This window comes from Malania oleifera, chromosome 11 (assembly GCF_029873635.1).
Source record: "Malania oleifera isolate guangnan ecotype guangnan chromosome 11, ASM2987363v1, whole genome shotgun sequence".
Taxonomy (NCBI): Eukaryota; Viridiplantae; Streptophyta; class Magnoliopsida; order Santalales; family Ximeniaceae; genus Malania; species Malania oleifera.
Window position 1 is genome coordinate 24,328,874 of NC_080427.1, and position 11,123 is coordinate 24,339,996.

Below are 11,123 nucleotides of genomic sequence, written 5' to 3' on the forward strand. Positions count from 1 at the left end.
ATTCCCTAACTTCTCATTTCTACTCTTACTTGTTGAAGTTACAAAGAACGTACACTATGCAACTCCACAATTTGCCAAGTAAGTTCAACCATGACAAAAGCAAAAGACAATGTGCTCTATGCCAACACTTGATGAAAAAAATCATGATTCGAAATCCACTTGTGTTCCTTCTCCAATTGTTTCTTATGCGAGCCATCACTCCGCTGTCCACATTCCTAAGATATAAATCTACTCTTGTCCATCCTTATAATGCAAATCACATTCCCCTCTCAGTATCTGTGCCTGTGCCTCTGCCCGTGTCTGAGTCTATGACTGCGTAAAGAAATTGAAATTAAAACGTCAATCTATGATAATAAGTAGCACAAGTTCCACCACTAACGACACTGCACACTTATTATTGACCATCTCATGCTTGGCCTGATACCTAGATTATTCAAACCATTTAATAAGCTAGGAAGCTTGGTATGCTCATAAAAAATGGCTTGGAACAGGTTTGAGTAAATTTAACAAGTGATGAACAAGTTTTCAAGCACAAGAATTCCCCTCCATTTGATCACATTCCCCCAGCACTTTGAAAGGCGGTTGACTCATTTTAGATTTCAAACTATGTGGAGATTTATCCTGCTTTTAGTGGTCTGGTTAAAGAGTAGTCAGGTGATTGTGTAGTAGAAGGGGGGAGAGCTTTGTTTTATGAGGTGGTTGGCATTTGTGAAAGGGGAAAAAGTATGAAATGTGGAGGCCTTTGGTGATGTGTGAACTGGAGAAAGAGATTTTACAGGAAATAGGTGTTATGAATACTTTAGAATAAGAAGGTTCTCTTTCAGACGATTGGTGCCCCATTTCTGTAGATAAAGCAGCTTAGTTAGCAAGGCCTTTTGAGAAATTGAGGTTGGAGCATCATTCAAATGCAAAAAGATAAAGCACTAGCTGGATGGATTTCTGTTAGCTTTTTGTCAAGGACTGTGGGGAAACTTAGAAGGAAGACCTGTAAAAGTGCTCAATAAGTTTTTTGACAATGATGCAGTGTACATGAGTACTAATTCAACTTTATTACCCTAGTTCCTAAGAAGGATCTATCTGTAAGGTTAGGGATTTTAGGTTCATTACTTTGGTAAGAAGCACGTATGAACTATAAAATTTTGATCAAAGTTCTTCCTAAGATATTAGCTAGTTTAATGATGAGCAGGATTTCCCAAAATCAGGGTGCTTTGTTGGTAATTGTCAAACCATAGATGAGGTTTTGGTGGCGAATTAGGTTGTCGAACAGGTTGTTAGGAGGAGGAAAGGCATTGTTTTGAATTAGATTTCGAAAAATTTTACGACCATGTTGGAGCTTTGTGGAAAAGGTCTTGGAGAGGAATGGCTATGGTAGCAATTATCAACTTTGGTGTTCCCTTAGGTCATAATCCTACTGCATTTTCTTCTTGGACCCAACTTATGCAAGAATTTCTAGGTGGTTAGATGGGTGGAAGGGTGTTTTTTACATTAGGGGGTCATGTTAATTGTATTCAAGCTTGGCTGTTTTCTATTCCACTGCATTATTTGTCATTATTTAGGATCCCTGCATGGTGGTGTGTAAAGCTCAGAAGTTGATGATGGATTTTTTATAGTCAAGTGAGGGAGAAAGTGGCAAAATCATCTCGTAGGTTGGGAAACAGTGAGTAGATGTAGACCTAAAAGGGAGGGAGATTTCAATGTCTAAAAGCATTTCCTTGGTGGGGAAGTGCTTACAGCATTTTTGTTTAGAACCTGACTCTCTTTGGCATAATTAAATTCAAAGTAAACCTGAGCTCCATCCAAATTCGAAAAAAGTCATAGAAGAATTTGCAAATTTAAGAACCACTCAAACTTGGATGTTCAAAATGGTTCGTAAAATCTTCAAGGCATCAACCAATAACTTTTATGTAGACTTGCAAAAAAATTTGCATTTCTATATATTGATTGTATTCAAATCAAATTAAGGCCATGCAAAGTCTGATTCACAGCTAGAGACAAGAATTTGACACTGGATAACCTGCAGAGAAGGGGAATAGCTTTGGCGAATAAATGTTTTCTGTTCAAAAGTAAAGTAGAGACTCTGCACCACCTCCTTGTAGAGTGTAGTAGGACAAGGAGTCCGTGGAACTGTGCTCAAAACAGTGTGTGGATCAAATAGACAGGAACAGATTCTGTTGTGGGAGAGCTGTGCGTTTGGAGGTGTGCTCTGGCTGTCAGAGTAAGTAAATGCACTACTGAATTAATCCCCTTTACAAATTTTTTGCCTATGTGGAAGGAAAGAAATCGAAGGACGAAGGGAAAGATCTTTCAAGTGGCTTATAACAAATATTTTCTTATATTTTTGTGGAGGGAGTTAATGTCAGCATTTTGTCAATGATAAAACTACCATAATTTTATTGAAATTATTTCTTTGTAATCCCTTGTTGTCTTTGGGGGAATCCTTGGTGCCCATTAATATTAAATTTTCTCTGCTAAAAAAAATCATAAGAAAAACATGTAGCAAAATCATTCACAAACACACAGAGGCTGGAAGCTACCCACTGCGACTTCAGGTACACCAATAATATCCATGTTCCACTGGTAGTGCTCACGACGCCTTCCCCTCATCATTGTCCCATAACGCCAACACTGACCAACAGCAAACCATTTCAATGGCAGGGATAGAGATTTTCTGAACAGAAAAAAACATAGAGATCAGATTCTGGCATCTGTACCTGGATACAAAAATCATAAATGAATAAATAAATGAACAAAAATCTTTCAACATTACAATTTTAATCAGAAAAGCATAGAGAACAAAGAACAAAGAATAAATCTAAAGAAGAAGCTACCATAAACTATTAAAAAGGTGGAAGGGGCTAAATCCCAAAGGATCAGATTTTCAGTACCCTTTCTATATAACAAGCCTTGCCAAAGAAGGAGTGAGTCCGGGCCTCAATGCAACACGGCGATTTCCACGATCCTCAAAGGAGTATAGCTGCATTGAAAAAGTACAAATTTTTTTAATATTTGACAACAAACAAATTCCAGGAGTTTGAAATTTTATTCTTAATGATCCATTTATAATATTTTTCAATTAAAAATATCAGCAATTAGATTTTCCTATGTAAATTCCCACTATTTCAAGGAAATGCGACAATTTGGGAACTAAATTAAAGATCAAATTAATACCAATGCAACATTTTAAATGCAAAAAAAAAACAAAAAAAATAAGTTTATTGTTTTAAATTTTAGGATATTCTGTGTAAATATTTCTTTTGAGACAACAAAGATGTGCAGCTTGCTTTTTCCTTTCAGTGATAATAAAGACTTGTCTAAAAGTAAAACTGAACTACCCAAACCCAAAAGCCAGTCGCAAAAATTAAATAACATTCCCCAAGAACCAACAAATTCCCACTAGAAATGTTGCCTGCATAATCTACCTGCAGGCCAATGGTGATGACAATACAATGCTTAGGTAATGCCTCATTTCCTACTTCCATGCATAATCTCTTTCTTCTAATCTTTTTTATTTTTCTCTTTTTGACAAGTTTATGACATGTCCAAAGGAAATTTATTCTCCTCAATACCAACAGTGGATGAGTTCATATTAGCAAAGTTTTGGGGTTTTGGAAGAAGTAAGAAAAAGAGAATTCTCTAGAGTTGTGCTTCACAAGCTATTTTATGGACATTACGGATGGAAAAGAATGTGAGGATTTTCAAGGATGAGCAACTGTCATCATACTTGTTATGGGATAGGGTGGTTATCCTTGCTTCCATTGGGATGATTGCTTCAGGGATGTTTTACGAAATTTCTGTCAGACTTCCAAAGGGATTGGAAAGCTCCTCATTTGCCATTCTTTTGTATAAGTTTTTCAATAGGAAGACATCTTGTTCTCATTTTTTTGTAGTTTTTTCCCTATCTTACTTTAATGAATTTCTTTTTTATCCACCCAAAAAAAAAAAAAAAAATCAAATCAATATCTAAGAGTTCACCATAACTTTGTTTTTTTCTTTTTTTCCTTTTTGACTCTTAACTTGTAGTAAAGTTGTAAGAATCACCATATCATAAATGCTTTTATAAACACTTATTTTCAAAGTTTTTTGGGTACCATTTTGCTCACAATAACTTGCGCTACTGTTGTTCATGGTCCCAAACAAGCTCCCATAGAAATCCAGTAAGCAATTTGACAATACTTTTGCACTGCAATCATACTAACAAACCCACTTTTTCATTTGAGAACTGTTTAAGACATGTCTGGCTGTAATCGACACAACTCACTGTCCTGACTGTCCTAAATCACTAGCTGGTTAAAAATCAATAACTTGCGTGGACTCCCAATCCATCAGCATCAAAACAGCTTAGTTAACCCCCCCCCCCCCCCCCCAAAAAAAAGAAAAAGGAAAAAAAAAAGTAAAAAAGAAGAAATTATGCATTAACCTGGGATCGAATCTCCTCCCCGGCCTTTTTTATAAACAGCTCCTCCGACTCAAGCGCCGGAAAATCAACCTCCTCAAACCCAAAAAACTTCGAAACCTACATATCAGACAATCAATTAAAATGAGAACAAGTAGTTCTTAATATATCAAAAACGAAAACATACAAAGGAGTGAATGAACCAAATAACCCAACCTCTCTGAAGTTATTGAAAAGCCAATTGCAGAGTCTCATTTCCTCGGGGGGGGGGGGGGGGGGGGAATCTATGGTCCCATTGGGCGAATTAACGTCAATCTTTTGCGTAGAATCAAAGGCTAGCAATGGCGAAGACAGGGCACCGGAGCGGCCGGAGCCGCCATTGCCGTCCGCATTTGAGGTCGTGGCGGGCGCTGGAGACGGCAACGGCAAAGTTGCAGAAGAGTGGCGTCTGGAGTTCGTGGAAGGAGAGTGGTTGGGATGGCAATATCTGCGGGAAAAGAGGGTGGGAAAGGTGAAAGGTAGAGAAGAGAGAAAGAGAAGTGGGGGCGACAGTGGCGGAGAGAGAGCGGAGGGTGGGAGCGAAGAACGGCGGCGAGGGTGAAGGGTAAGGAGAGAAGCGCCTGCAGCCATGGCTGTAGCACTAGCGTGTGGCGTAGTGGATTGGTGCAGCTAATGGCTAGACGGTCTCTCTGTTGTTCTCTCCAAAACGACGTCATTTAATCCCTAGATGAATGTGTCATTCTCTCTCTTAAAAAAAAATTTGAACAAAGAAAATGGAAGAAACTTAGTAATGCAATTTTAGAAGCATAGCTTTCAAACCCTAAATTTGAATTTAAGTAAATTTAGGTAGCGTTTGAAAACATGAATTTTAGACCTGAACAAATTTTAATTTTGTACTATATTTTATCCAAATGCAATACCACTTCAAATTCAAGACCTCACCAAACATAGGATTAGATAGATAAATTTTAATCTAATTATATATTATATTTTATTCAAATTTATTACCAATTCAAAATTAAAATCTCTCCAAACATAAAATAATAAAATTCAACTTGAAGAGAGAGAGAAGTCAATTTCTCTGATATTGGTAAAAAAGTCAAAGAGTTTCAGAAATGGGGAATGGGGCGCAACCCATGCACACAAAGTATAAGAGAACTCACAAGGACCCGGACGAGCATGTTTACTTGAGCAAAACAATTTTATTTTTCAAAATGGCCAACGCAATTGAGGAGCAAAACGCAAATAATCATTGGTTAGAGTAAAAATATAATTTAATGAATAAATAAATAAATAAGAGGCCAATGCATCGCAAATTGGACAACTTCATGCAAGAAGGAAAATATAAAATACATATAAAGTTTGATGCCACACCTATCAAATAAATCAGAGAACAAACGGACAAATATGAACGTATGTATGTATATGCACGTGCGTGCACACACAACAACACTCATACATATTTGCATGTGTATGCCTTAAGATTTTGGGGAATTGCTGCAGCCAATGCACTGTGTCTAAACCTAACAAACATTATTCATGACAGCATTCTCCGAGATAAGAGTTATGACATCCTCTAAGTAATTGAAGTGAAATGCATCTGTGCTTCAGAACTCATTTAACATTTTTCCTCCCAAGTAAAAAAAGGACCTTCCTTTCAAATTCCACCTTTAACAAACTACACTGATAAATTGAAATCAGCAGCTTATTAGCATGTGGTACCCAAAAGAGCCCCTCAAGAAGGAAATAGTAGTAAACTGAGCAAAACTAATACATATTAATCCAGCAGCCAAGAAAAAAACCTTCTGCAATGAGCAAAAGGTCATGTCCTCAGGCATAACAAAAAATTCTACATCGAATAATAAGGACAATTCTAGACCAAGAATGAACATAAAAGCTGCCAAACAACTACAAATTCACAAAAGGGGAAAAGTAAAAACACGAATTAAGGACCAACAGCAGAATTTGAATCATTGAAACACCTTTGCCAAGAAAATCATCAATATCTTTAATTTGTAGCCATGAAACCCTGCACGCTATATTTTTTTTGTCGCCCTAACAAGTTTTTGCTTTGTAGTAAAAAAAAAAAATCGCTATTCTATGAACATGCTATGAATGTAAGATCTATTTGGTGGCATGAGAAAAGGAGCCAAAGAGGAGAAGGAAAAATAAAGTATGATTATAACCCTTTTTTCAGATAATTAAGTTTCAAGAGAATGAACAGTTCATTTGCCTAGCCAGACAAAGAAAAAAAAAAACAGGAAAGAACAGTTCATCTCAATTTAGCTAAGCCTATTAAGCTTAGTGAACCATGGGTGGGAAGCTAAAAAATCAAATCTCCAAGAATATATACAAGCTTCATTTCCGTTCTAGAAAAAGTAAGCTTCTTTCTATTTTCCCTCCATTTCTCATAAACCAAACAAAGAATAAAAACCAACTTCATTTAAATTCAAAAATAAAATTACAATTGAGATATGGTATAATTAGGGCTCATCCTTAAAAACAAATGAGATATTAATCATAACTCTTTCCAATTCAAAAAAACAAAGAACAAATCACTTTGCCATACATCACTCAAGTAGAAACAAACAAGAATCTACACAATCAAAGCTGCAAGTGGGAGTCAATCGATCAGTTTGCATTTCATTTATACAAAGAAATGCCAGCTTCTTTGTATATGGATTCCCACAACAACAATCTTCGGGCAAGGGATAAAAATCCTATAAAGTCCACATAATTTGCCACTTAAAATGCAGCATCAAATCAGAGCATTGCATGCCTAGAACTGTTTTCCACTTTGCAAATGACATGCGAATGAAAGTGCTCTCACAAGCATTTCATCAAACACGTAAGATACAAATTGTTTAGGCTACTAAACTATAGAGAAAAGAAAAAGCAACCCGCTCAATAATTGCATCACACTCAAAAATACCCAAAAAAAGAAAAATATAGTCAGAGAGTGATCTTTCAAAGGGAAAGCACGATGCAATCAATTGATGAAAAAGATATAAAAAAAGCAGAAAAAAGAAAAACATAGTCGTAGATCTTTCAAAGCGGGGAGCACAGAGGAAGGGAAAAAAATTTGGACCCATTCACATGTCAACCTTGCGCAGGGGTCATAATCTGCCTGCATCGTTCCATGTTTTCAAATATCTCCGAGGAGATGAGTTTCATCTTGGACGATCACGTAAAAGAAGAAGCAAAACTAGCGAAATATTTCCGATGTGGGACATCTGGCAACCCTGCTGCGATTTCTTCTAGTTGAGCATCAAACACCGAGAGAAAGCTCCCCAATGAGATGTACAAGACAGAGTTTTTAGGTTGGGAATTCAACCATTGGAAAATGTTTGCCTCATTTTGAGTGGAATTGGAATTGGAATCGTTTTTAGAATTGTGTGGAGGTTCAAAGTGGGGAATGATGGGACCGATTGGGTAAATGGGGAATCGGAGTTTGGGTTTCTGTGCATCAAAGACACGAGCCGGAGTTGAAAGTGGAGGGGTTGGTGCTGTAGGTCTGGACTTGGGATTTATCTAACATGTAACTTGGATTGTCATCTAACAAATAGGATCCATGTCTTGGAGCTGATAATGGAAATGTTTCTGTTGCACACAGCAATATGCAACATGCTCTTCAGAAAAAAAAACCATTTTTACTGCAAGCTGGGACCTGTTCTGTTGTAGGATTCGGGTGTATGGGAATATTTGTACCAAACTAAAGTGGAAGAGACCCAAAATCAAACCAAAGCCACGATGACAGCAAGTAGGATGGGTTCATCAGTGGGTTGAACAGCAGCTTGTATGGTTTTAAGTGTACTAGTTAAATATTGATACATGTGCATTGTGTATTCCGGACAATTAAGCAAAAAAATGTCCAGGTCAACTTCCTGAATATTAAACTAATCCCAGCAATGCAACATAGATTTGTGTATAAGACATTATATAAATATACAGAAAGCAAACAAATCAGTGTCCAGTAATTAAAACAGCCATGCTCATTATGTTTATTGACAGCCTCTATTGGTGGCATGCCAAACTTTATCTCAAGCAAAGTAGAAACTTCGAATGTTGACAAGAATCCATTGAACTAATGCAGTCTCTCCTCCAATGCTTTGAAAGAAACTAGCAAAGAGATGAAGCAAACAACAAATAAGGATAGGTTTTCCAACTTCTGAGGGACCCTAACACACAACTCAAACAAGATTAATTGAACATATGTGAACTTCCAAGGGGATTCAGAAACAGGCCAAGTTTTGTCATAACAACATTGAATATAGCCATATGGATCTCATAAACTTCAGAGACTCCAATTCTTCCTACCTCCAAAACTAGACTTCCTAGAGACCTTGAATTTCCGAGGGTATAAAAGGGCCTTTCGGAAAGCTGGAGCACAACCAACCATGGTGCAACCTGTAAGATGTTCAACCTATGGGTAGGGGAAGAACTAAACCCAATCATATACTCTTCAGTCATCACAATGTCACTTTTAAAAAAAAAATACACAGGGAAAAAAGAAAGAAGGAAAAAAACCTTGATCTCTAGTCTCTGATTTTTACATCAAAGTAACACTCAAAAAGTAATAATGTAGTAAACATAAAATGCTATAGCCGGGGTACTGGGGTAACAAGGATTTGATTTTGATACAACTCTGACTTCCAAAAGATTATTGCCCAAGCCCTTGGACCGTGCGAAATTAATAAGATGGATTTATATTCAATCCCACTCAACAGGACTTAAGGATTTATTGTTGTTGCGTTAGACATCATGTTCCCACCAATTGGCTATGTATACTTTGTTTATGAATACCAAACATTTTGCACCATAAAGAAATTGTTATTGGGGAAATCCGGTGCTTCGTAGTACAACCATTGGTTTAAGTTTTCAATGCAGATGACACACCGTCATAGACAGTTTCTCTAATTGGGCCACTATTACTTTGAACTTAATAATAAGTTCATTTCCAATTCCATCCCTCCTACTCATCCACCTCAACATTTCATGTTAGCAAAGCTCACCCAGTCACTACCCATCGAACATCTACCATCGAGAAGGAAGAGATAACAAAAACACTAAGCTGCCAAAATTGCCCTGCACCTGTCTCTTAAAGCATTTTTTATTCCCTTATTCCTGCCATTGGTTTAAAAAATTTATAGCTGCATGTGTTTAAACCACAGAAACTTAAGCCGCAGCATTTGCAGCAAAACTGCATACAATTAAAGCTGATCCAGGCGCCACTTCATAGACATTTACCGTAAAAATATTGCCTCTGAATGAGGATTCACCACCATTTCAAAATTGGGAAGAATTATTACATTAATCATCATTTTTATGTTTAGATGAATACTATACAAAAGGCAAAACACTGTTTAGTTCAAACAAATGGTCAAGCAAAGCAAAGACTAGGACCAATTAAGGAACCATTGTAGAGGACAGAGCAAAATGCATTTGAGGAAAATAAGACCACTTATAAAAAAAGTCAATCTAGCTTCTCATAAGATATGCATCAAGAAACCCATAACAAATTTAAATTTCATTTGGAAATTGAAAGAGGTCCAACCAGTCTACATAGTTCTCAGTTCACACTAACCTGCTTGTAAAAACATGTCTAATGGAATATGAAGAACCGAATGAGACTAGCGAAGGTTGTATTGATTGAAGCAGAATGGAAGTATGGATCATCTTGATCGTGTGAGCTAGCACTTACGAGATCTATGGAAATTTCGATTTTATATTGCCAACATCTCTATGAGAAAAAACATAAGCAATAAATAAAAGATGGGATGTAAACAAACCAGAAAATATTTTAGTTCATCAAGAATAATATACAAACTACAAGCCTCTAAAACAGCCAAATCTATCACTCCAGTTCATCAAGTTTGATCTCATATTGTTCCTCAGAGGAGAGGATTTTTACACCAACCATACGTCTTCGCCACTCTGAACTTCCCACCAATATCAGCCAGAATGCATTTATCTGTGATGCCCGTTTGAACACCATTAAAAGCAAGATTTAAAAGGATACATGCAGTTACAGCATATCAGAAACTAATAAGCTGGCCGAGAAACCTATAAACATTTGAAATAGAGAGATTTATGTACCATTTAAGTGGTTTTTTCTCCAAAACAAAATCAACAGTTTTCCCCTTCTCCCCAAGTATTGTAGAAGCGGCAGCTGCTGCTCCTTGAAGATGAGGATCCAGTGAACACACAATGTTCTCAACTTCCAGGCTGAGTTCAGGCAGAACTCCCTTATGTTTGAGCAACTGTGAACCCAAGAAAAAAACAAAAAACAAAAAACAAAAAACAAAAAACAAAAAACATAAAAAGACAATAAAAAAAAAACAAAGGAGAAGAAAGAAAGAAAGAAAAAACCAGCCTAGAAGGCAGAGAGAGAGAGAGAAACTCAGTCATATAACTGAACCAAGAAATGTTTGTTAAAGTTCAAAACAAAAATGAATAAACCAAGGAAGCAATGCATGACCACAGGTATCATATTCAATGCAATGACACTGCTAATATTGAGGAAAAGGTACATTTGTTATGCTGCACATTGTAAAACTCAATATGCAAAGAAATTATAAAGCAAAGCTACCATATATAAGCTATTAACATCATAGAGTCCAACCAAACTACTGGTCCAGATTGTTAATCTATCTTCAATGAACCATTGAAATAAAAAATCATATACTGATCAACATTATACATGGAAAAAAAGATGCAAATCACATGCAGG

General features: G+C 36.7%; 1 pseudogene; it reads right to left on the reverse strand.

Annotated features, from left to right (window-relative positions):
• Positions 1-9,655, reverse strand: part of LOC131168611 (histidine--tRNA ligase, chloroplastic/mitochondrial-like) — a 32,463-nt pseudogene extending 22,808 nt beyond the window's left edge.
• Positions 9,656-11,123: the final 1,468 nt, after the last annotated feature.